General features: G+C 38.3%; 1 protein-coding gene across 8 annotated transcripts in view; it reads right to left on the bottom strand.

Moving 5' to 3' along the window:
- Positions 1–27029, bottom strand: part of POU2F1 (POU class 2 homeobox 1) — a 195989-nt gene that overhangs the window by 158293 nt on the left and 10667 nt on the right. Inside the window, exons 2-3 of one of the 8 annotated variants that reach the window (XM_065520705.2) lie at positions 11835–11868; positions 9892–11701 (exon numbers count right to left, since the gene is read on the bottom strand). The exons of the other annotated variants lie outside the window; for them this stretch is intronic. The gene's annotated coding sequence lies outside the window, so the exon portion shown is untranslated. The remainder of the gene's footprint in view (positions 1–9891; positions 11702–11834; positions 11869–27029) is intronic. 8 annotated transcript variants of the gene reach the window in all.

The raw sequence follows: 27029 nt of genomic DNA, 5'->3' as shown, positions 1-27029 counted from the left end.
AATTTTTTTTAAAAAAATTAGCCAGGCACGATGGCACGCACCTGTAGTCCCAGCTACTCAGGAGGCTAAGGAGGAAGAATCGCTTGAGCTCAGGAGGTTGAGGGTGAAGTGAGCCATGATCATACCACTGCACTCCAGCCTGGGAGACAGAGCAAGACCCTGTCTTAAAAAAAAAAAAAAAAAAAAAAAAACCTGCCTCCAAGACTTGAGTATTAAATAAGATACTACAGTTTAGCAGTGCCAGGCACATCACCAGTGTTCATTAAATGTTGGCCATTATTATTACTTCTAGTTGCCAAACTCTTGTCTAAATAGATCCCTTAATATTTCCTACAATGCAGTCACTTATAGTCTACATTTCCCATTTTCTTCAATACCCCTTTGCCTCAAATAGTTTTGTTTTATTTTTTGAGACGAAGTCTCGCTCTGTCGCCCAGGCTGGAGTGCAGTGACGCAATCTCGGCTCACTGCAAGCTCCGCCTCCCGGGTTCAAGCCATTCTCCTGCCTCAGCCTCCCAAGTAGCTGGGACTACAGGCACCCGCCACCACGCCCAGCTAATTTTTTGTATTTTTAGTAGAGACGAGGTTTCACTGTGTTAGCCAGGATGGTCTCAATCTCCTGACCTCGTGATCCGCCCGCCTCAGCCTCCCAAAGTGCTGGGATTACAGGCGTGAGCCACCGCGCCCGGCCCCCTCAAAAAGTTTTAATAAAAGTTTCATTTCACTTCTCAGCAAATTTCTTTAGATTTAAAGCTACCATGTATGTTCAGTCCTCTATGGTTCCAACATTTTCAACTGAAAATCGATGTCAGGGCTCAGAAGAAAGACATTTCTGGGGAAAGAATTATAGTAACTGCCATTAGGCAAAAAATACCATCCACTTCTCATCATTTGGACATAGGTGTATGTGTTACTGTGGTGCTCTTCCTTGTTTTTACTTTTCACAGAGCAAATAAAATACAGCCAATGCCTAAAAAAAAAATAAGTTATCCTCATGCTCACATGAACATCTGCTGGTCTTTCTGTTTAAATCAAAGAAAAAGTAGTGCCAATGTCAGATTTTAAAGTGAGAGACCATTTGATGCCCAGAATGAGACCTGATTCCTCAGCACTACCTATTCTTGTACAAAACAATAAATGGTTCCCTGCAGGACACAGTCTACAGCTCACCTACCCAACTTAATAACAATCTTATCACCAACAGTACCTTGAGCAATAGATAGCATCAAGAAGTGGCTCTGTTGTAAATTTAGGAACAAAATTAAAGGTCCTAGGGAGACATTTTCCACAAGCACATCCAGACAGTGAAAAGGTACAGTCACATTCAGACAGGATTTTACTGCTTTATAAGTATCTCTCTCCCTGAAGCAACTCAAAATTATGACTGCCTCAAAATAAAGATTTGTGTAGCTATAACCAGTGCACCCAGACTCTGATATATCGACAGGCATTCACTCAGGCTCTTCAGAGCAGGAAAGTCATTGTACTGCTATATCCCAAAGAGTTTTCCAAATACAACAACCGAGGAGGAAAAGAAAATAAATTACTCCCCCTTATTCAAAGGCAACACATCCAAAGACTATCATTTTGTAACTTTTCAGGTGGCATAAGTGAGATGATATAGTATAAACTCACTAAGCTGAAGATTCTGAGATCTGAATTCTACTCTCAGCTGCATGACTTTCGGTTAGTCACTTAACCTCAGTTATGCTCAAGTTGAAATTCAAGGTTATTTGGTGTGAATATCCTCACCAATTCTTCATCTAAAAAGTTATGTTATCTCCACCACCTAGTCTCCTGCTTCAACAACAAGTTATTATCATTTCTATATCAGTTAGGACACTATCAATCTCAAAGAACAGAAAACCCAACAAACTCAGCCCAAAAAAAAAAAAAAAAATTTATTGTCTCAAGTAACTGGAATAGCCAGAAGTAGAGTTCATTTCAGACACTGAGGCAGTGCCTTTGCAACCTGATACTTCTCCCTTTTCCCTCTCTTCTCTTCTACCCCCAACACACTCAACTTGCCACTCTTCATATTTTCTTATTCTCAGGCTTCCCATAATGGCCAGATAAGTTGACAAGTTGATAACTAGAACCACTCTCATCCTTCATCAACCCCCAGGTTTAAGCACAAAGAATCTTTCTCCTACAGCTCAAACAAAAGCAAAAGCTATGACTGGCTTCGCTAGAGTAATGTGCCCACCTTGAACCAACCATGTGACTGGGGGAACACAATCCTGAATCCTGAAGCAAAGTAAACACCACCCAGTAGGCATGGACTAAAAGTGGGAAAGGAGTGAGTCCCTCCAAGCAAAAACACAGATGTTCTCTACACCTTCTCTTATCCAAAGTAAATGCCTCCCTATTCCCATTTCCTCCTCCCATCTGCATTATTTTCTTTTAAAACCTAATCATCCCCTTAAAACCCTCACCTTGATGTTTGGCACATCATCCATATTCTTCAAATAGGTGAGAAATTACTTTCTCTTTCTCATCTGCTAAATCTAGTCAGTCACCGATTCTCAAAGATTCCACCTCCTTATGGTTCTTTTTTTCCAATCCTCTTCCTCTCCAACTGTGACTCCTTTAGTTCAGGCCTCTGAATCACTCTTGTACGGATTCTTGTGGCTATGCCAACCCATTTCCCTGCCTTCAGTCTCATACCACTCTAATCTATGCTTCATACCATCACTGTCATCTTTCTAAAGTCCAAGTCTACTCTTACTCTCCTTTCTTCATATTCTTTAATGTATGCTTGTTTTCAGCACCATAAAAACTATATTATTTTTAACCATCCTCATGTAGTAATTCAATCATGCCAACCACTTGCAATTTCCAAAATGCTGTAAGCTGTTTCACACCTCTCTCCTTTTGTTCCCATTGCCCTAAATACTGGAATTTACTTAGGCTAATCTATAGATTCATGGGTTCCACCTACTCTAAAACACTTGGGAGAACAAAATTCAGCTAGGCGTTTCTACTCTTAGGAAACCTTTCCTGAGGTACCTAGTAGGACTTCTTGCTTTGTGCCCACACTATACCAACAGAGTTTCTCTTACAGCATCTATGAAACTTTATTGCATTTACCTATTTGAGTACCTATTGAATGAGACTTGTTTCATTCCTATGGTACTCAAAAGCAAACATGCATTAAAGTCATTTGAAAAGATCTGTAAAAATACAGATTCCTGAACTTATACCACACCAAATACACCAAACAAGAATCTCCTAGATTTGGGGCCAGGCACGTACACTGCGAAAAAGCTTCACAAACAGATGATAATCTGCCTAAGAAAACCAATTTCCACTAAATATATCTGGCACTTCAAATTGTTCCTGGCAGTAGAAAAACAATAAATGTTGTAAGAATGAATAAACAGGCAAATTAAGAGTAAGTCTTACATATTGCTATTAATGACAGTCAACAAAAATCACCTAATGGAAGAAAATGAATGCTAACATACCATTTTTGAGCATTCTAGCTAAATATTTTTTCAAGACTTTGGGGCAGGGGGATAGAGAAATGGACAAATGAAGAAATTACCTGAATCACCTTTTTCTCTGATAATGAGAACTAAACATTATCCTGTAAGTTCAACTGCTAAAGTCAGGGATGATAAATGTTTCTGATTATAGCGCAAGATACTCTACGGTTATGAGTCAGACTCTGAATAGTACTTGCTGATTGTTAACAATGAGCAAAATTAATACTGCCTTTTGCATGAACATTTTATGCAGTAAGAATTAAGATACATGTGAAGCATGACTATGACATGAATTAAACTTAGGCAATACACAAAGAAACAGAATTATCCCTACATCAAAATTCAATTTAGTGAATATAATCTGCCCACCTTCAGGGCCAGACACTAGTTTAGTTGTGCTGGTAAAGTGAACAAGAGGCAAGTGGCTGGCCTCAGGATGCTAAGAAACAAATATTAATACATTGCAGCTAAAGCACATTAGTAACACTGATCGAACCTACATTAAATAGAATTGAGACTCCCAAATGTTTTATCTGTATTCCATCATAACTTTTAAGTTAGACTAATATTATTTTACAAAGGTTTTTTAAAAGAAACGGAGGCATTTGCCTGGTTTGAAAGAGCACTATCCAAAGTTTTCCTCTTCAAAAACTATAAAGTGTGAACAGGCTTTACAAAACAAAAAGTGCCAGTGAAGCAATTTAATTCACCATATAATACAGGAGTCTGAAATATTCTGCCCAAGGACCCAAACCAGCCAAAAGAGCTTCCACTCTACATTCTAGTCAAAAAACAAACCAATAAAAATTCCTACATGGAGCTAGAGTCTGAGTATTCCTGAAGTTGCCTCTTTTTCCTGCCTGTATTAGAAAAGAAAGGAGCAAATAGAAAAAAATGAAATATGTATTAGAGCAAAGAGACACAAAAACTTTCCCTCAGCCAGTATTTCTGTTCTTTTCTCCACAAAGACAGGCAAACCTGGCACCAAATTAAAATGGGGTGTGGGGGAAGGAGGACCTAAGAGAAACTTTCTTTCTTAAAAAATAAAAAATTCTGGCTGGACATGGTAGCTCAGGCTTATAATCCCAGTACTTTGGGAAGTCAAGGCCAGTGGATCACTTGAGCTCAACAGTTCGAGGCCAGCCTGGGCAACATGGTGAAACCCTGTCTCTACCAAAAATGAAAAAATTAACCAGGCGTGGTGGCAGGCACCTGTGGTCCCAGCTATTCAGGAGGCTGAGGTGGGAGGATCACTTGAGCCTGGGAGGCAGAAGTTGCAGTGAGCCGAGATAGCACCACTGCACTCCAGCCTGGGCGACAGAGTAAGACCAAAAAAAAATACACACACACACAAAGAGACCCACTAACCAATTATAATCCCAAGTTTCACTCTCGTGGGGCGGGGGGCTAGAAAAATAAAGAATGAAACATAATAGTAGGAAAAAATGACACCTTGTTCTACAAGAGAGTTAGTAAATGATTACAGGATTCACAGAGGCTCCAAGTTTTGTTTCTGACCATGAAGTACAAACTCTTGGGCTGATGAAAGATAAAAACATAATTCAAACCATTAAAAGCAAGAGCAGTAGGCTTTCCTTTGAAGTGAAACTTTTGCCCTCTTAAGTGAAACTGTCCCTTGATAATTAGGTTTGTCCAAGTTTCACAAGTATTTCATCAGCAAATTCATCATAGTATGCTCTTTGGGCCACCTCATTTTAAAACAGGCATTGTAATAAACACATATTTTGATAAAAGAAGGCCATTTTTTAAAGAACCCAAGGGTCCAATCAGATTATGTAAATCTCAGTTAGAAGTACACATCAATCAGTCAACAGTGTTCAAAGCTTCTGGCAAAATGGTGGTCAGCACAGTCTTTGGGCACAGAAATATCAGAAATGCTACCTTAGACGGATACATGTTTTCTTCCCAGTGTCATTACACATAAAATTCAAAGCTATAAACTAGTCATCCACGTTAACCTGTTATAAACAAGAAGTTATCAAAGTCAGTTATGTATTCTTAAAATAATTTAAAGATTTTCTAATGACCAGAATTACTTTAATTCATTTCACCACTGTGGGACAGTTATGAACATTCTTTGGTTTGGAGTTTGCAACAAAGTAAAAAGCCAGATACAATAAAAGCTATACCTTAACTATATAATTATTCAGAATATAGATAATAATTGGTTTGTGTTCTCAAATTATCAACAAGAGTTTAATAGGGTGCTGGTTCCCTTTCAGTGAAAAAAATAAAAAATTAACATTAAAAACAGATTTGGGCCGGGAGCAGTGGCTCACGCATGTAATCCCAGCACTTTAAAATATTTCAAAGAAGTATTTTAGTGGTGACTCCTTCTTCACATGAAACCTGGACTGTTGGTCAAATATACTCTCCGTTTGGTCTGCTGGTCAAATAGACTCTCTGTTGGTCTGTTCAGAAAATCCTAATGGCAAATAGGATGGCCCTCTTTTGTAAAAGCTTCTTAAAGGGATTCTTCTATGAGTTAAAAGGTAAGGAAACACATTTTGAAACATGGGGGCAACTCCAAGACCTCAGAAAAGAAATACATTTGATTTAAATAATCATATAAAGAAGAGACTGGGGGTGGTGGCGCACGCCTGTAATCCCAGCACTTTGGGAGGCCGAGGCAGGTGGATCACTTGAGGTCAGGCGTTCGAGACCAGGCTGGCCAAAACGGTGAAACCTGGTCTCTACTAAAAAAAATTTTAAAAATAATAAATAAATAAATAAATACACACACACACACACACACACACACAAAATTAGCCAAGCATGGTGGCATGCACCTGTAATTCCAGCTACTCGGGAGGCTGAGGCAAAAGAATCGCTTGAACCCGGGAGGCAGAGGTTGCAATAAGGCAAGATCATGCCACTGCACTCCAGCCTGCACGACAGAATGAGGCTCCATTTACAAAAAAAAAAAAAAAAAAAGGTATAAAGAAGAAACAAAAAATACAGTGAGTTGAATTATTTTACGTTATCCATTATAAAACCTGTAATATCATATGTTCAGTGACGACAAAAATGATACGGTGTTTTCATTTACTTTGTAAAGCCTAATACGTAAAGAAACCTAAACATAGCCTATATAGTCACACAAACAAGATCAGCGTGTCAGATCAGAAGTTCCAAGAAGTATGAGTCTTTTAATAGAAAAATGCTGTTTTCCTAGTACTCGATACATAGAGACCATGAGGGAAAGTCAAAAGTAAAAATTTCCCAGTAACATACTAAAACTACCTCTACAAACACTTAAGTATTTGATTTCCCTCCATGCTCAGCAAAATAAAATATGAATTTGACAAATACTGGGCCTAATTAGTTGAGGTACAAATGAATTCAAGAGTAGCTTAATTTTATTTATTATTTATTTATTTATTTATTTATGACAAGGTCTCCGTCTGTCACCCAGACTGGAATGCAGTGGCATGATTTCAGCTGACTGCAGCCTTGACCTCCTGGGCTCAATCAATCCTCCCACCTCAGCCTCCTGAGTAGCTGGGACCACAGGCGCATGCTACCACACTGGCTAATTTCCGTATTTTTTCATAGAGACAGGGTTTCAAATGTTGAGCAGGCTGGTCTCACACTCCTAGGCTCAAGCGATCCACCTGCCTCTGCCTCCTAAAGTGCTGGGATTACAGGCATGAGCCACCACACCTGATCCAAGATTAGCTTTAAAGCTAAAATACCTCATGTTCTACTCATATGAGATGTTCTTTTTTTTTTTTTTTTTTTTTGAGACGGAGTCTCACTCTGTCGCCCAGGCTGGAGTGCAGTGGCCGGATCTCAGCTCACTGCAAGCTCCGCCTCCCGGGTTCGGGCCATTCTCCTGTCTCAGCCTCCTGAGTAGCTGGGACTACAGGCGCCCGCCACCTCCCCCGGCTAGTTTTTTGTATTTTTTAGTAGAGACGGGGTTTCACCGTGTTAGCCAGGATGGTCTCGATCTCCTGACCTAGTGATCCGCCCGTCTCGGCCTCCCAAAGTGCTGGGATTACAGGCTTGAGCCACCGCGCCCAGCGAGATGTTCTTATAATACACTTCACAAAAAGAAAATTTCACTGTTACTAACCAAAACTGTTGTTAGTTAAATCTTCACTGTTCTCTTGAGGAACACAATTCTGAAACTACTAAAATAATTCGCTTTTAGAATTTTGCTTTTAGAATTCCAGCAAAATAAAGTCTTTTAGACTTTCAGAATTCCAGCAAAATAAAGTCTGTGTATATGTGTTCATTTATCCTCCTAAATTGAGCATAATTAGGGAAGGTAACAAAATTTGAAGAAATAAAATAATTTATAATTAAGAAGACAATGTTATTAAAATCTATTTTTAAAAACAATGCTCTAGTACATCAGAAAATTGAAATGTTTAGGATATGTTTCTTCTCTTTACCAGATTACTAGAAACCACTTTTCAGAGTCAGTTTGATCCACTTTGTTGATAAGAAAATACCTCCAGGGTCCACTAAAGGTTTAGCTATGTCAAAGTTTAAAGAAAACCAACAAACCATATTGCTACCTTTGTAATTTGTATATATCAAAGTAGTATTCTGAGGGGAATGTCAACAATAAACGAATTCTCTCAAAACACAAGATTACTTTTTTTTTTTCTTTTTTGAGACGGAGTCTCGCTCTGTCACCCAGGCTGGAGTACAGTGGTTCGATCTTGGCTCACTGCAAGCTCTGCCTCCCGGGTTCATACCATTCTCCTGCCTCAGCCTCCCGAGCAGCTGGGACTACAGGCGCCCACCACCACACCCAGCTAATTTTTTTGTATTTTTAGTAGAGACGGGGTTTCACCATGTTAGCCAGGATGGTCTCGATCTCCTGACCTCGTGATCCGCCCGCCTCAGCCTCCCAAAGTGCTGGGATTACAGGCGTGAGCCACTGCACCCGGCCAAGATTACTTTTTTTCTCTAATGTTCCTGTGGCAACATCCTCAAGAATAAAAATGTTATCAGGCATCATTTTCCATTCTTACCTAAAATTTAAACACTATAAATTAAATTGAGAAATATTTGTAACATTCTAACTACATAAAATTAGAACAAAAAGCAAAGTAATCATAAGCCAAAAAACACTGTTTTCTTTTCTATCTGATCCATGACAGATGTTCCCCAAACATCTACAACAATTCTAACAACCAGAATTCTAACAACTTAAACAATTCTAACAATCAAAATTAAAGATGAGTGCCCATCCATTTATTCTTCATCTCCTATTTTTTTCTCTTATTTTCTGGAAGGAAAATGCCAGAACAGATTGTCCAGAATGACAGAAAAGGTCAAAATATTGCTAATATAAGTTTTATGTTAGAAAATATACTGAAAAACATAACATACAAAAGAATTTGATACTACAGATACTGCTCCTTTTCACTGAAGATTTTACATTATTCTATGCAAACAAGAATAAAATGTCAATTACAAAAATAAACAAACTCCTGTTAATGAAATAAGTATCTGCCATCTGACAGCAAGAAGTGGGCAAAGGTAACACCATCTTGCAAATAATTTCATTATTTCATTGCTCATCACAGTGCTCCACTGCACACATAAGGCCCATCCTCACTGTAGGTGAGTCAGCATGAACTCTAATGACTGTCACTTCAGTCATTCACACCAATGGCCACCAGATCTTGAAATTTATCCCACAGGACAGTTCCTCTTCTAAAACTTTAAACTCTCCCGATGCTACCTCACTCAATACTCCCAGATGTCTGACTCTTTTATTCCCATTTAAGAGCTGTTCTGCAATTCATCTATACATCCTGCTCTTCCACTTTCCCCTACACCGTCACTTCTCTCCTGTCTTCACTTCCTTCTAAATTCTACTGAGACCACAGGGTCCATAAATGACATTCCTGTCAAGACTTTCCACTCCCTTGCTTCCCTGTCCTTCTGTTCCACATCCTAACAAAGACCCTAGTCTGGAAGGCTGCCATCTCCATTCCTACCTCTACACCTTGACCTGCCAAGCACTATTAGAAAAACAAAAAGGCAGCATAACCCTACACTGCCTAGCAACTTTCCTCATAAATCTCTCTTTAGAACCCAGATTTCAATGGGATGAGGAGGGAATGAAAGTTACATACTAGAGGCAGGGAGTTTAGAGGAGTTTACAAAGAAGTCTGGAGACAAGGGGAAGCAAAAGGCTGGTATCTAGAGGAAACAAAGAAAGGAGAAGTTTGAGAATGCTGAAGTTTAAGAGGGCTGGTTACTAGGGAAAGTTTGGAGATGAGAAGATAAATGATGCCAAACGTTCCTATAGAGGCAGAAAAAAATGGATAGGATCCATTGCTTCAGATTTTAAGAAAATAATGTATGTGTTTCAGTAAGAAGAATTAATTGAAAAGGTTTTTTCACCCCAGGTACTTACCTCCAGTGCAATCCAGAATTTAACTTTTCTCATAATAAAAGCCAAAACTCTGAAATGAGACAATGTGGGTTTAAATTCTAGTTCTACTTTCTCATCATGGGCTCCTAGACAAGTTATTTTCTCTTTCTGTACCTCAGTTTCCTCATCTGTAAAATGGGGATAATTATAATACCTACATAATAAAGTTGTTATGAAAATTAAAGGAGTTAATATATGGGAAATACAAAGCACTTGGAATAGCAACTGGCACATAATAAGCACTGCATATTAAATGTTACCTATTACTGTAGTTAAAAGACCGAAATGCTCTTAGATGCTCTTGTGTTTATTCAGTACTACAAGGAATATATTCCCCTCAACCCCCTTATCCCAACCTAATTCCTATTATCCCTCAGTTCTGGGGATCTTCTTTGAAAAGTCTTCCCCAACTCGTCCCCTACTCTTCCTCTCCCTCCTCCCCACAAACTACTGGGTTAAGTGAACCTATTCTATTACTTCCACAGCATACAGGATTTATATCCTTCACATCATTTATCACAGGGTATTATAATTTTCAGTTGACTCATCTGTTCCTGCTCCTTGCTTCCCTTTCCCTACTGAACTGTGAGTTCTTCCAGGATAGGAGCTACCTTTTCTATTTAAAGTTGAGGGGGCTGTTAAAAATAAGTCAAGTAATGTATGTAAATCAGTGTAAAAGAGTACCTGATGGAAATTAGACGATAAAGCCTTAGATGATTGTTTTGTGCTTTCTTGCAAAGTACAACAAAGCAAAGCAAATTCATCCACTAAGTTCATCTACTAACTTGCTGTTTTGTCTATCATGAATAAATGTGATGCAGTTAAACAAGTAAACATAACTACCCACTGAGTTCTTAAAGGGCACTGTACTCAAAAGAATAATCATACATCAATTTTCTGCAATGTTTTTTTAAATTCAGAACATTACTCACACAACTAAGTCTTTCCAAAATAAATCTGATAATGGGTTAAAAGCAGTAAAACTGCTGTATACTCTGTAAAGAAAAATAAATTAACTTCTAACTGCACACATCTTTTCACAAACCAAAAGTCATTCTATTATTAGAAAAAGATACTTCCTCCTTACTGATTACAAGAATCTGACTAGTATCCATTGTTGTTTTATCTCTCTGCATGCAACCTTAAAAAAGTTAAACACGGCAAAATTTAAACATTCAAAAAGTGGATGGTTTGATTGCATGGTATAAATATTCTACCTGTACTTTTTGTTTAATATTTAAGCATACCTTTTCAAAAGTACATGTGTAAAACATGTAGAAAAGTCAAGCTAGGTTTTCTTGTCTTTTCCAGTAAGTCATAAAGACATATTCCGCTTACCTTACTGACCAACAGAATTCCTACCCCAAAGTTAACAGTATGGAATACTATGTACACTGGATCATTGTATTATAGACAGAATTAAAGAAAAAAAAAAAACTATAAACAGGTCAACGTTCCAATTACTAAGAAGATAGAAGCCTAGTAAGTACTACATAGCTCAAAACTGAAAGTCAAATGGGGATGGATATTTTCAGAAGATTTGAAACAATAACAAAAAGCAGCTTTGGATGAAGAAAAAGTTGGGTAAAGAGGAAATTTAGGTAAAGATTAAAATATATGCCGTTTTATAAGAATCCTTTACAAATTCAAACATTTTAAAATTCAGAGATATAAAAATTATATCACAGGCTGGGTGTGGCAGGTCACACTTGTAATCCCACAGCACTTTGGGAGGTCGAGGCAGGAGGACCACTTGAGGCCAGAAGTTTGAGACTAGCCTGGGCAACCATCTCTACAAAAAACAAAATAAAACAAAATTATCCAGGCATGGTGGCACATGCCTCTGGTCTCAGTTATTTGAGAAGCTGAGGCAGGAAGACCACTTAAGCCCAGGAGGTTGAGAGTGCAGTGAGCCTTGATCCCACCTCTGCACTTCATCCTGGGTGACAGAGAGAGAACCTGTTTAAAAAAAAAAAAAAAAAAATTCAATCACATATATATATAAAACCTGATTTACTTACAAAATTATATTTAGCATTAAACTCTATAGCACATGGATCATAGTTACCAATTTATTTATATCCTAAAGCAACTAAAAGTATAAACTACTCAATTTTGAGAAATCTAGCAACACTTCATTTTTGTTAGCCCATGAGAGACAAAATTCTGACAGAATTAACAACATAAAAGCAAAAAAGAAATCAAAGATATGGTTTCCCATTCTTCCATATAGTGCTAGCAGATACAAGAATCACTAAATTTCTATTTTTAAAAGGCCACTAAACAAAGAGGGGAGTCTTGGAACTTCATCTTCTATTTTATTCTTTCACTCTTTATTACACAAATTTTAGGTATATGCTCCCCGCACAACTCTTCTCATTAGGAAGGCGCCACAAGGAATGGCTTCAAGTGCAGGCTATGGAAATTAAGAGTGTAGAGTCTGTACACTGGCACTACACTTAGTAGCTGGATGATCTCGGACAAGCTATTTCAGCAATCCAAACCTGTTTCCTCATCTATAAAATAGAAAATATAAAGGTACCTATCCTCGTAAGACTGCTATGAAGAAGATACCCAATTAATGCTAGTTAGCATTAGTGTTTTATTTTCCTTAACGCAACACCAGCAGTTCGGTCTAAATCCTGTTGCTCACCACGTAGAAGGCCAATCACTGACACAACTATTATTGCCAAGAAAGAAGGCTTTAACTGGGTGCTACAGCTGACGAGATCAGTCTCAAATCCATCTCCCTGACAGACTAAAATCAGGGATTTATACAGCTGGGAAGATATGTAACTATGTATGGGAAAACAGGAACTCAGGAGGGATAAGGAAGCAATCATGATGAATGAAGGGCCTGGAGTCACATCATCTGGATGCCATGATCTGGGCAAGTTCAGTTCTTTGATACTTTTTGAGAGCCTGGGGGTCCTTTCCTGAGGAAGGAACTCAGGTAAAGCAAATATAAGTTTCAAGCTTTAAGACCAGAAGGGCCAATTTCTGTTTATCAAAAGAAAAAAAAAACTGTCTACGGGACTACTGGGTCAGTTTCATTTTGATGATTGTTAAAATACAGTATTACTCCTTCCATAAAGTATATAGATATATAATAGCTCATTTAAGAGTTCCATTTAGGTTATTTCTAAATTTTGCCTCTTTAACATGAAAGACAGATGAGCACCTTTGTTCATAGTTTGTCCAAACTTAAGGAATTTCCTTAAGGTATATGTTTTAAGTCACTACAAAAAGACTGCACAGGTTTACACTTCCATTAACAGATACGAGTGCCCAATTCACTGCATTTATGTCAGTCAGCACTGAAAATCATCATTATTTTCATTTCTTACAATTTGATTTTAAACGTTTCTCAGTGTTTATACTTCTTAGGAAAAAAAAAAAAAAGAAATTAGCCGGGCATGGTAGTGTGCACCTGTGGTCCCAGCTACTCAGGAGGCTGAGGTGGGAGGATCACTTGAGCCCAAGGAGATCAAGGCTGCAGTGAGCTGTGATCATGGCACTTGCACTCCAGCCTGCGTGACAGAGTGAGACCCTGTCTCAAACAACAAAAAAAAGAAATCTGAGTCACATAATTGCTTTTAGCCATTTTAACAATCATTCTAAAAATTGTTACTCAAAATTTCATTTTTAGAGTTGATCTTCTGGAGTTTCCCATAAGGTAACATACTAAGATCCTTAAAGAAAGTTTCACTGAAGGGCACAGATTTTTTTTAAAGTTTTATTTCTGCTTTGTAAGAATATGCTCCTATTTGCCTCTCAGACTTTTTATTTTTCCTAACATTCATTACTGTTCCTGTCATAGTTGTGTTGCTTCCTAAAAGATGTTGCTAGAAGACAGTTACATAGTATTAAGATCCCTCTCTCCAGAAACTGAAGTTGATAAAAAGGGGAGGCTTTCCTGATTTTACCTGCACTCCCCATATACAGGCTTCCAAGGCCCAAGATCTTATCCTAGAGAAGAACTTTTTAAGGAAGGTATCATATCTCCCATACATGTTCCACCAATTTAACATACATTTAGATCAGCAGTTCTCTAATTTTTGGGTGTCAGGGCTCCTGTATGCTCTTAAAGCTTACTGAAGGCACTGGGGTAGGCAGATTTCTAAGATGGCCATCCAATGATTCACGAACTCCTGCTATTTGTACCCTTGTGTAGCCCGTTCCCCTTGAGTGTGGGGTGGACCAAGTGACTTGCTTCTAATAAACAGAATGCTGAAAAAGGGATGAGATGTCACTTCTGCAATTAGGTTACAAAAGCTGTGACTCCGTCTTGCTAATACTCCTTTCCAGCTAGAACACTATCTGGCTCTTTTCATGTGCTTGCTCTGAAGCAAGCCGGAGAAGCCCACATAGCAAGGAACGGAGAGCAGCCTCGGGCCAACTGCCAGGAAGAAACTAGGGTCCTCGGTTCAACCACCAGTAAGGAACTGAGTCCAGTCAACAACTGTGTGAGTGAGCTTGGGAGCATATGCTTCCCCAGTTGAAGCTTCAGATGAGGCTGTAGCTCTGACCAATATCTTAATTACAGTCTTATGAGGACCCAATTGAGCCATGCCCAGATTCCTGACCCACAAAAACTCTCTTCTTCTTTTACAAGCTATCCTCTAATCTAAAATGTACCCCCAATTCCAAAGTTTCTGAGTTCACATTCTCACTCCGCTCCAGCCAATCGACTCTGTAAGCCTTTTACTACAGGAAGGACTTTTTGCTATCTCAGGTGTCCTGTGCTCAGGATTCTCAGAGACAGGATGAGTAGGAGATTGGCAATATGATTTAGAGTATGGGCAGACACAGTACAGTCTACTCTTGGTCCGTTATCCATATTTGTGGAGGGCAAATATGGATAACAGGGAAAAAAAAAAACAAACGGTTCTATGTAACAGCTGCTGAAATCTGGGTCCTGTACTATATTTATCAGTATGTTTGTGATAGTGGTTATGATGCTAATTACATGGGACATGTTATAATGAAGGCTGTCAATTGTGAAACTTAATTCAAGAAAACAGTTTAGGCCAGGCGTGGTGGCTCAAGCCTGTAATCCCAGCATTTTGGGAGGCCAAGGCAGGTGGATCACCTGAGGCTAGGAGTTCATGACAGCCTGGCCAACATGGCAAAACCCCGTCTCTAATAAAAACACAAAAAATAGCCGGGCATGGTGGCGCACGCCTGTAATCCCAGCTACTGGGGAGGCTGAGGCAGAAGAATCACTTGAACCTGGGAGGCGGAGGCTGCAGTAAGCCAAGATCGCGCCACTGCACTCCAGACTGGGCGACAAGAGCGAGACTCCGTCTCAAAAAAAATAAAAATTTAAAAAATTAATTTATACCTATTCATATTTACTTTTTCACTTTGAGAGTTCCAAGTCATTAAAAGGTTTGAAGATAAGAAATAGCTTACATAAATTGACAGATTCCAATGTGCCAGCAATGTGCTCAACAATTTATATACATTATCTCACTAAATCCTAAACAGCTACATGAGGAAGGACTTTTACAGTTAACTTCTCAGAGCCGAGATTTTCTTAAGTGCCTAAAACAATGCCTAATACAATAAGCACTGAAATATTTGTTGAAGGAATAAAGCTACTGGTCAGTTATTAAAACATTAACCTGTCAGATTCCTAGACCAGTATTCTTAATTACCATGCAATAACATCCCAAGTTAAAATATACAACAGAGACATGAGTAGAAAGAGATGAGCATACAGTTATATAGTGGCACTAAAGAACCGTAGAGTCTGTCTCAATTAGTAGACACTTGCTGAAAATTCAACTGAGCTAAATAAAGATAGAATTCATTTTGGGAAACAAAGGAAATAAGAAAGAAAGAGAAGTGAGAGAGGCAGGTGAAAGGAGCGGGGAGGGAGAGAGGGAGAATGAGAATACACGTATGTCTGTATACACTGTGTATGATTAACAGTTTTTTGAATTTTGCCCATATATATGCAGATACAGCATTTATCCTATGCAAAAGGAGACATTATAAACACATCACTATATCTGAAGTATCATTTTCATAGCAAGGCTGTGAGTTACAAACTCTGGAAGATTCTTCATTTCTTGTCACTTTGCTAGTAAAAACAACATCTCACAATACGGAAAGTTTCACCCATATAAACAGGTTAAGTTGTGACTCCTGATTTGGGCTAATTTTACATGAAAGGTAAATAGGTAAAATTATGCCATGGAAGAAAGGATATATTTGCTTCTATCAACTATCTCAGGGCAAAATCTTGTCAATTCTATAGCTGGATCATCCTGTGAAATGTGCTCAAACACTTAGTGTTTCAATGCGTCACCATGGTGAGAAAGCTGGTCTTAAGAGTCTTTCTGTGATTTGGGTTTCTTACACCATCTGTTTTTCAAGTACCAGCTTTATAGCTTTGCAGAATTATCAAGGGCAATAGGCTCTTCTATGTGTCTGTAACAGGAAACACACCCACTTTCCAAACGTATCCACTTCCTCTTAGTTCTCTTCTATCCTCTGCTCATAGTGCTGAAATTTTCATGCACAGCATTTATGTTTTGACTGTCACTAAACAGGCTGAACAACTCAGAACTGATTGTAGCCTTGCAAACTTTGAAAAACAAAAGTATTAATATTGGTACTTCTTAGTTAAACCATAATTAATGTGCACAATTACTTAATAAAAGTGTAAGTGAACAAGCAGCACTTGGATGCCTCATCGTCTTTAAAAATATTTTAGCAACCAACAGGTAACTTAGGTCCAAAATCCTGATAAAAGCAATTGGCAATAACAAAGCATTTCTACCATAAATATCGTCCTTAACCAAAGCATTGTTTTAGGCACTTAAGAAAACCTAGGCTCTGAGAACTCTAAAAATCCTTCCTCATATAGCTGTGTTTGTGATTAAATTAGATAATGTATTCTTCCTTTAGTCAACTAGAATTAGCATGAAAACTGGAATCAAAACCCTTAAATTATTTTTAACACCACCACTTTCCAGTTATGTTAACTTTTTGAAATTACCTAACTTCCTTGTACCTGTTTTCTACACCTATAAAACACATAACAATGATGCCTACATCATAATGTGGATGTGAAGATTAAATGAGACAATTCATGTAAAACATTAGAACTGTGCTTAGCATACCAAATGGGCTTAATAGCTGTTAATTAATATGGCTAATATTATAAACAAGCAAGGACAGTGATAAAAATAAACTGGAAAACTTGTTATTTTATATTGTGCAGAACCATTCCATCTTAAGCTAATACAAGTTCTATGCTGATTAATTCTTCATCACATGTAACAAATCGTGCTGCCAACTTCTTTATCCACTGAAAAATTACTTTCAAATTCTCAAAACAGCATCACTTCACCAGGTGAAGTAACATTTTGCTGGCATCACTGTTTATAGCCCAGTAGTAGCTAGAATCAAGGTTCCTGATTAATTCCTTCCTCTTACAACAAAATATTTAGTTATTTCACCTGGCTCTAAAAAAAAGATTCTACAGACCTCTTTGAGTCATGCCCTTAAGAAGACAAATAGGTTATAATAACAGAAGACATAATTCCGCTAAGGGTATTACTTTACAATGGCAAATGAGAGAAAGATGTGTAAAATAGGAGAGGAGACCTATCTCTTGGGTGAGAACTTTTTCAATTTCTTTATTGTTATTTATTTATTTACTTATTTTTTTGAGACGGAGTTTCGCTCTTGCTGCCCACGCTGGAGTGCAATGGTGCGATCTCAGCTCATGGCAAACTCCGCCCACGGGTTCAAGCGATTCTCCTGCCTTGGCCTCCAGAGTAGCTGGGATTACAGACATGCACCACCACATCAGGCTAATTTCGTATTTGTAGTAGAGACAGGGTTTCTCCATGTTGGTCAGGCTAGTCTCAAACTCCCAACCTCAGGTGACCCACCCGACTCGGCCTCCCAAAGTGCTTGGATTACAGGCGTGAGCCACCGCGCTCGAACTTTTCAGACAATTTCACTATACAACAAGGAGTCCCCAAAGCAAGTTTCAGGGAAGTTGGGTTCTGAATGGATTTCCACATAGAAATAATGTTGAAAAACCTCTAGAGAAGGGCTTCAAACCAACTGTAAAAGGTGAACTTCATTGGGACACCAAAGGTATATACTAAAGATGTTTGTGCAGAAGCACAAGGAAAAGTGCATTAAAACAATAGATTTTCAGTTATCTAGGAAACACTTATCTTGGAAGAAACTAACAGTTTCCACACAAGCTTAGTCCTGTGTGTTAAATCAGGAACAGCAGGAATCCCTTCTCTACCTGCTTCATTATCTTAAATATTTTTTCCACCTTTAAAGTAGTAAAATTACCCACAAGTATATAAAAAACACTTCCTCAATTACCTCTAAAACAATGGCCAGTATTCAACTCTATTCTTTTCTCTAATATTTTAATTTTTTTCATTGCCCTACCAAAACATAACATTTTGTAACTCTTCATCCTTTTGTTTTATATCGAATTTAAAAGAAGTTTTGTCTTTACAGCAGAGGCTTTTAGTCAGGGTTCATATCTTCACAGTCCTTATTCTACATGAATTGACTATTCATATACTTTGACTACTGGGGTATTTGTTATTTACTACTATTGTCTAAGAGAACTTGATATAGTAAGAAAAATTATCCCTCTATGTGCCATATAGGCTTATACTTTTCTACCATATATTGTTAATTTTATTTGTAGAGTCTTTCAGAAGGTAGAACCGTAAATATTTTATATAGTTAAATCTACCAATCTTTTCCTTTTATGGCATTTGAGTTGTGTCATGTCAAAAAGCCTTTCCATAAAGTCTTACTCATAGCTTAAAGAAAAAAAAAAAACGTCTTTCCATCCCTAAAACTAAATAAATTATTTGTATTTTTGTCTTAGTATTTTTCTGAGTTTTTCTTTGAACAGTCAAATCTTTAATCTATCCACCATTCTTTTTTGTGTATGGTGTAAAGTACAACCCTGACATACATTTTCTTCTTTTTTTCAAATGGATGGCCAACTGTTTCAACACCATCTGGCCCTTCTACCTACAATGTCAATTTCAATCATTCCAAGCACCTAAACTCTAGCTTAATGCAGAGAGGAAACTTTCATGTTTGCATTTAAGTAATCACTTTTCAAGTATATTGTTCAAGGGGCTATGTATTCTTCTTTTAGCATTCCCAGCACCTGCTAGAATGAGCATAAAAGTGAGGGTTGGGGTAGGAGTATCAAATTTGACTACAATGTCAAAGTATAACCATTAAGCCACCAAAGCAGTTTACAATGTGCATGTGTACCTGCAGTATGAATTAAAATTACCCCTTGAACTGCTGCCCATGGACAGCACTTTCATGTATGTTCTTTTACTCTTGTAAAGCAGTGGCATCTATACCAGATAAGCACTGTATTTATTATAACTAGGAGTTAACTATGTCTTGATAACATGGCAAATAAGGACATGGGGAGTGAAGATTCACAAATATTCCAAATTTAAACTGTATCTCTTTATTTAAAAATACTTTTAAAGTAGACTATTCAATCTAGTGTTCTCTTTCTGTCAGCTGACAAATGGTATGTCAGAAAAAGAACACTAGGTTAAATGACTGAATGACTGAAATTGACATTTTTGGTAGCAGGGACAGGTAGTGTTGGGACAGTTGGCTGTTCATTTGGGAGGAAAAAGCCTGTCAGGGTTACACCTTACACCATACAAAAAAAAGAATGGTGGAGAAAAGATTAAAGATTTTTAGAGCGTGTGCCTGGATTCAGAATAGGAAAGGGGAGCCTAAAGAACAAAACTTTTCAGGATGTGCCCTGCACTGTTTAGGGTAAAGTACACTCTAGCCAGCCATCTAGACTAGTCTCCCTGAACAACATGAAAATCTTATCGCTCTACCTTCAATGATGTGTACCAACAAATATAATTTCAAACCCAACGCAACCCAGTATTTACTCTGAAAACATTTCTTGATAACCTACACTATGCCAATAACCTTGTACTAACTGTGAACAAAACAGGTATTTATGGAAGATTGCCTAAAGAATATGCAGTATCTCCATTCTAATTATTCCAAAATCTTTTCCCGTTTTAGGTCAGACCATTTTGAATAGTCCTCACCCAATATCCTCATCTCCCACCATTTAACTGCCTTAATGAAGGTGGTCTGGTATGATGCATTTGGCCTATAGAGGGGCATTCTGAAATTGGTTGGTGTGTCCACAGTAGGAAGGCTATTGAGGGCACCGTTTATTACATTACATAGGGTCCTGTTTATAAGGCCTCTGAGGAGAAGTCTCCTTCTGATCTTAGTACCAGGAATTGTTGTGCTTTTCTTAAAAGTTTGTTTTCAAATTTTATGGGCATAAATTGACCAAGTTTTCCTTGTTTGCATCATCTGCTAAGAAGTTTACAGAAGTATTTGGGCCCTATTGGAAGTAAATATTAGATTTTTATATTAAGTCTTTTATATTTTTATTTTGCATTTCTTGCTATATAGTTTATGAATCTCTATAAACCACGTTAAATTTTTAAGGGGGAAACAAAATGAAACAAATAAATAAATGAATAAAATTTACATTAATGCATCTCAAAAAATTTTTTTTTAATTTAAGGGATCAGAAAAAAGGTCACACAAGAAGTCAAGGGAGAAGGATTTTAAGAATATACAGGCTGGGCGTGGTGGCTCACACCTGTAATCTCAGCACTTTGGGAGACCAAGGCGGGCAGATCACTTCAGGTCAGGAGTTCGAGACCAGCCTGGCCAACATAGTGAAACCCCATCTGTGCTAAGAATGCAAAAAAATTAGCCGGGCATGGTGTCACACACCTATAATCCCAGCTACTCAGGAGGCTGAAGCAGAATTGCTTGAACCCTGGAAGCGGAGGTTGAAGTGAGCCGAGATCACGCCACTGCACTCCTGCCTGGGCGACAGAGCAACACTCTGCCAAAAACAAAACAAAACAAACAAAAAAATACGTATATGGATTTAAAAAAAAAAAAAAAAACCAGTAACTCAATTAACTGGAAGAACGGGGGAAGGGGAATTAAGGATAAAAGAGGAAAGAAAAATGGAAGAATGCCCCCAAATAATGTATTTGCAGAAATTAGACAAATGGTAGTACAAAATGACTTTGTGTAAACCTAGTCAAGCTTACCATGTAAGTCACAAAATATTTACAAACACTTCTTATTCCACAGACATCACTCAAAATGGTAAAAATAACATACTGACAGTTGAAAAAGAAAATACAAAAATTACTTGATAAAAATTGCCAAAGCGTACCAGAAAAACAAAAAACAAGACCAACAGGACTGTTACTGTAACCTGTTTCTTTTCTGAGCTCTTTCCTCACCCATCCCAAATAGTAGGAAAAAAACTTATGTATGCAACAATCTGAATCTATTAACCTCTCAACATTCTAAATAATCCAGCAGAAAGTCTAGGTAGGCGTTTACACTCCACAACACACACAAGTATGTTCGCACTAGATAGCCTCTCTCCATTAAGGTCACTGTCACCTTCCCTGACCACCGAGACTTTACAACGCTGTCACTGCTGTATGTTAACCCTAGTTCACAAGTATTATCACCATCGAGCCATCTCTACTCAGAAGTTAAATACTTTCCTCCTTATTGTCAGCTTCCTTAAATTTCTTGCTCCCCATGTCCCAGAGAACTCCAGGCTTGTCAGGAGGTTAGGTGAAATCCAGCACTGAAAATATTTCAGGATTAGTCTTATGATTTCCAAGTCCTTGTGTAGAAAATAAACCCCTAGACTGCTAAAACTGTATTATCTTTCCATTTCTCCTTTATCCCTACCTCCCATATATTTGACTTAAAAATTAAAATGCCTTTAGAGAAAGCAGAGTTAAAAAAAAAAAAATGCTCACTCCAGTTCTCTGCTAAGAGAAACATTTTTGTGCAAGAGTAGGGTATGACTCTCCAGGACCACAGTGCCACAGCTGACCCATCCCTGCCCAGACTCTGCAACCATCCCCTCTCTATAAATGAACAGCTAATAGTGGGCTGCAAGTAAAACATGTGACTACCAACAGGTAGACTGATTCAAGCTCCACATGCATCCCTAAGCTACTTCTCCAAAGAGGTATAGGAATTAGCTGCCGGGAAGGAGGTGGGTCAGGTACACATGGAAAGAGAATATTTAAGAAGTCAGAAATTTTCAGGAAAACTACAAGTATTCTGAAATGGCCAAAACATGAAAAATAAATCATTGTTGTACATTTGAAAACAATGATTTATTTTTGTTTTCAATGATAAAATATTTTATATTTAATAAAATTTAGTAAGATTTAATTTAATAAAAATTTATGTCAGCCGGGCGTGGTGGCTCAGGCCTGTAAACCCAGCACTTTGGAAGTCTGAGGCAGGTGGATCAAGAGGTCAGGAGTTCAAGACCAGCCTAGCCAAGATGGTGAAACCCCATCTCTACTAAAAATACAAAAATTGGCCAGACATGGTGGCAGGTGCCTGTAATCCCAGCTCCTCAGGAGGCTGCGGCAGAGAATGGCTTGAACCCGGGAGGTGGAGGGTGCAGTGAGCCAAGATTACACCACTGCACTCCAGCCTGGGCAACAGAGCAAGAGTCTATCAAAAAAAAAAAAAAAGATGTCCAACTTGAGTAAAAACATTAAAATTAAAGCAATGAGGTGTTTTTCATCAACATAGGAAAAATTTAAAAGACTAATAGTTAACAGTGCTGGAGAAACTGACACCATTAATACTGTAGATAAAAAATACAGAGTGGTACTAAAAGCAACCTGACAACATGTACAAAATTTTTTAATGTGTATATTCTGTTAAAGAAAGTTTTTGGGACACTACTATTTGGGACTAGCCTCCTCCACTAGGTTCCAGCAGAAGAGCCCAAACCAGTATTTGGTTTTCTGTTCCTGTATCAATTCACTTAGGATTACGGCTTCCGGCTCCATCCATGTTGCTGCAAAGAACATAATTTCATTAAAATGTTTATTTAAATGGGTGAACTAAAGAATAGAGAGCCATGGGGGAAAAACGGCAAGTATATAACAGGATATGCACTATGACTCCTTTTTTAAAAACTATGTGTACATGCATGACAAAAGCATGCACATCTAAACGTGGACATCTGCCTGCAACACATGGGAACAAATCCCAGGAAATGGGCTCAATCACCAAACCAGTCTCGTACTGGTCCTGATAGCATTATGTAACTAGCATTATGTAACTACTAAGATGTGATTCCAACAGCATAACCAGGCAATGGTTTTGCCACTATAGTCTAATCGCCTGAAATCATACCATGATTTTTTCCAGCAACACTCATAAATTGGTAATTTATCTTAGACTATAGTGATGTTGAAGATGTCACTCATAACATGAGAGCTTTTTCAACAATTCCTTTCTAAATAATGATGATTGGCATATGAGTGTTCATGTATAAAACAGTCTGCCAAAACAGCATTCTCCTTGGCCAGAGCATGAAGCAGCAAGCACTCGGGGGGAGGGAAAGCACTATGAAGAGGAAAGTGAGGGGACTTAGCAATGAATGTAGTGTAAAAGAAAAATTGAGAAACAAACAGCATTAACAACTCAATAAGGTGATGCAGGGCATGATTAAACAAGGTGTGTATGACTGGAAACCAACGCCATGAAATAGCTGACTTCTCATTAGACACAATAATCAAGTGTTATGTTTCCTCAACTGAAAGCTACAGCCTTAGTTTAGTAACAGCTTGGTAGGGGGGAAAGGAAGTGGTTGGTAAAAAGCGGTAAACAAATCCACCTTTTTGCATAATTTGCTTGCATATTAATTTTAAGTCACAACTCATTTGAGAACATTGAAATATCTTAAATTATGTTTTTATCAAAATAACATGTAAACAAAGTAAATCCTAATTTTCTATTTCACCAACTGGGTGACAAAAAAATATAAATGCTGCTCCAGATGAAAATTATCCCAAGGTTAACATGTGCAATTAGCTTCAGTTTCACATATATTTGTTTTAACACACAGGGTATTGCTCTGCCATCCTGGCTGGAGTACAGTAGCACAATCACAGTTCATCACAGCCTGGAACTCCTGGGCTCAAGAGGTCCTCCCGCTTCCGCATCCAGAGTAGTTAGGACTATAGGCAAGTACTACCACGCTTGGCTAGTATTTTAAATTTTTTTGCAGAGAGAGGGTCTCGCTATGTTGCCCAGGCCAGTCTCAAACTCATGGTCTCAAGCAATCCTCCCACCCCAGCTTCCCAAAGTGCTGGCATTACAGGCATGAGCTGCCATGCCTACCCTAAAATACAATTCTTAACAAAAACCCAAAATGTTCAGAATTTATGGGTTTCCAGGATCAGCAGTTTGCATACAACCAACTTCAAAAACACAGTCAGCACCTAGAAATCCTGAAAGCTAAGTTAACATTAGATCTGATACTCAATTGTCTGTGTCTCCAAAATGCAATACAGAGATAAGAATGCACACTTGATTCTAGAGCACACAATCTGGACCTGGGAACTGTACAAAGCACCGAGGTTAAACTCAGCATAACGGCTGTTAAATCTATAGATCCTAACAGTGGAAATTCTGCAATCCCAATTCCACTTGATATATTTTTCATCATTCTACTGGCTTGAAGCAGAAATTAATGGGTAAGAGCCTGATGATCTTAACTGCCTACTGCCATAATCAAAACAGAAACCTAGGTGTGTCACTTAGCCTCTTTAAGCCTCGGTTTCCTAACCTAAAAGATGGGGTAACAATATACACCCCCATGGGGGTCACTGTAATTAACATAAATGCGTGTAAAGCATTTAGTACAATAACTGGCACAAAAACTTGATAAATTTTATTGCTGTTGTTACTGGGAATCAATGTATTTATTGAAAAGTATGGATTCTCATCCACAATTTCCAACTGTGGACTTGTCACTAAAAAGTACAAAGATCATGCAAATAGCCTCATAATATGAAAATCATCTTCGGCTCTTCAGCTAAATCTCATTCTTACCGAATCAGCTATGCTGAACTTTGGTTCTTTGAAAGTTCTGTGTTTTCATTAGTTTCAAGAATTGTACGTGCAGTCATGCATCACTTAACAATGGTATGTCATTAGATGATTTTATCATTGTGTGATCACAGAATGTACTTACATAAACCCAAATGGTATAGCCTACTATATACCTAAACTATATGGTATAGCCTGTTGCTCCTAGACTATAAACCTGTACAGCATATTATTCTACTGTTGTACTGCAAGCATCCTAACACAATGGTAAGTATTTGTGTATTTAAAAATACCTAGGCCAGGCACAGTGGCTCACATCTGTAATCCCAGCACTTTGGGAGGCCAAGCCAAGAGGACTGCTTGAGTCCAGGAGTTCAAGACCAGTCTGGGCAACATGGCAAAACCCCGTCTCTATAAAAAAAAAAAAAATTAGCTGGACATGGGTACGTGTGCCTGTGGTACCAGCTCCTCACGAGGTTGAGGTGGGATGATCACTTGAGCCCTGGAAGGTAGAAGCTGCAGTCAGCTGTGACTACACCACTGCACTCCAGCCTGGGTGACAGAGCGAGATCCTATTTAAAATTAAAAAAAAAAAAAAAAAAAAAAAATTCATTAATTAAGTAATTAAAAAATAAAAATATTTAAACATAGAAAAAGTACAGTTAAAAACATGGTATAAAAGATTTAAAAATGGTACACCTGTAGAGGGCATTACCTGAATGGGCTTGCAAGACTGGAAGTTGCTTTGGGTGAGTCAATGAATGAAGAGTCAGTGAATGTGAAGGCCTATGGCATTACTGTACACTTTAAAAACACTATATACTTAGGCTACACTAAATTTATAAGAAAAACATGTCTGTGTTCAATAATAAATTAACTAGCTTACTGTAACTTTTTTTTTTTTTTTTGAGATGGAGTCTCACACTCTGTCACCCAGGCTGGAGTGCAGTGGCACGATCTCAGCTCACTGCAACCTTCACTTCCCAGGTTCAAGCAATTCTCCTGCCTCAGCCTCCCAAAGAGCTAGGATTATGGGCGTGTGCCACCACACCCAGCTAATTTTTGTATTTTTTGTAAAGGCGGGGTTTCACCACGTTGGCCAGGCTGGCCTTGAACGCCTGACCTTAGGTGATCCACCCACCTCAGCCTCCCAAAGTGCTGGGATTACAGGCCCAAACCACTGCGCCGGGCCTACTATAACTTTACTTTATAAGCTTTAAAAATGTTAAAAACTTTCTGAGTCTTACAGTAACAGTTTCAAACATATTGTATAGCTGTATTAAAAAATGTTTTCCTTATATCCTTATTCTATAAGCTATTTTCTATTTAAATTTTTTAATTTTTTACCTTTTAAATGTTTTTGTTAATAACTAAGACACAAACACAGACATCAGCCTAGGCCTACACAGGGTCAGGATCATCACAATGTTACTAGGAGATAGGAATGTTTCAGTTCTGTTATAATCTTATGGGACTGCCATTGTATACTGGTCCATAGACTGAGAAGTCATTATGCAGTACGTGATTGCACAGCTGACCCTTGAACAAAATGGGTATGAACTGTGTGGGTCCACTTAAATCAGGTTTTTTCAATCACACGCAAATTAAAAATACAGAATTCATGGCATGCAAACAGTTCATATTCACAGGGGCTCTGAGGCCCAGGGCCCAGGCACACTTTTCACATACTCGGGTTCCACAGGGCCTACTGCAGGACTTAAGCATGTGCAGATTTTGATATTGGTGTGGGGAGGGGCGGGCACAGGTGGGGAATCCTGGAACCAATCCCCTTGTAGTATGCCCCTGTGTATAATGAGGGATGTCTGAGATGTCTGCATAGTGTTCCCCTTGCTCAGAACATGTTCAATTCCACTTCTCACTCCCAGGCCTTGAACTGATAAATTCCTATTCATCTTTCACATCTAAGTGTAAACATGATATCCTCAGAGAGCCCCTTCCCAAATCCTCTTGTCCAGATTAGCAGTCCCCACCTTATGCTCCTGGAGTACTTCAAACCTCCCATATTCTACTCATTAAACTATGACCAGTGTTATTTAATATATGATTTCTCCAATAGACCAATATACACTTTGAGAGGACAGAGACGGTATCTTATTCATTATTCTATC

The sequence above is a fragment of the Macaca fascicularis genome, chromosome 1 (assembly GCF_037993035.2).
Source record: "Macaca fascicularis isolate 582-1 chromosome 1, T2T-MFA8v1.1".
NCBI lineage: Eukaryota > Metazoa > Chordata > Mammalia > Primates > Cercopithecidae > Macaca > Macaca fascicularis.
This window is presented reverse-complemented; position numbering and strand designations above follow the sequence as displayed.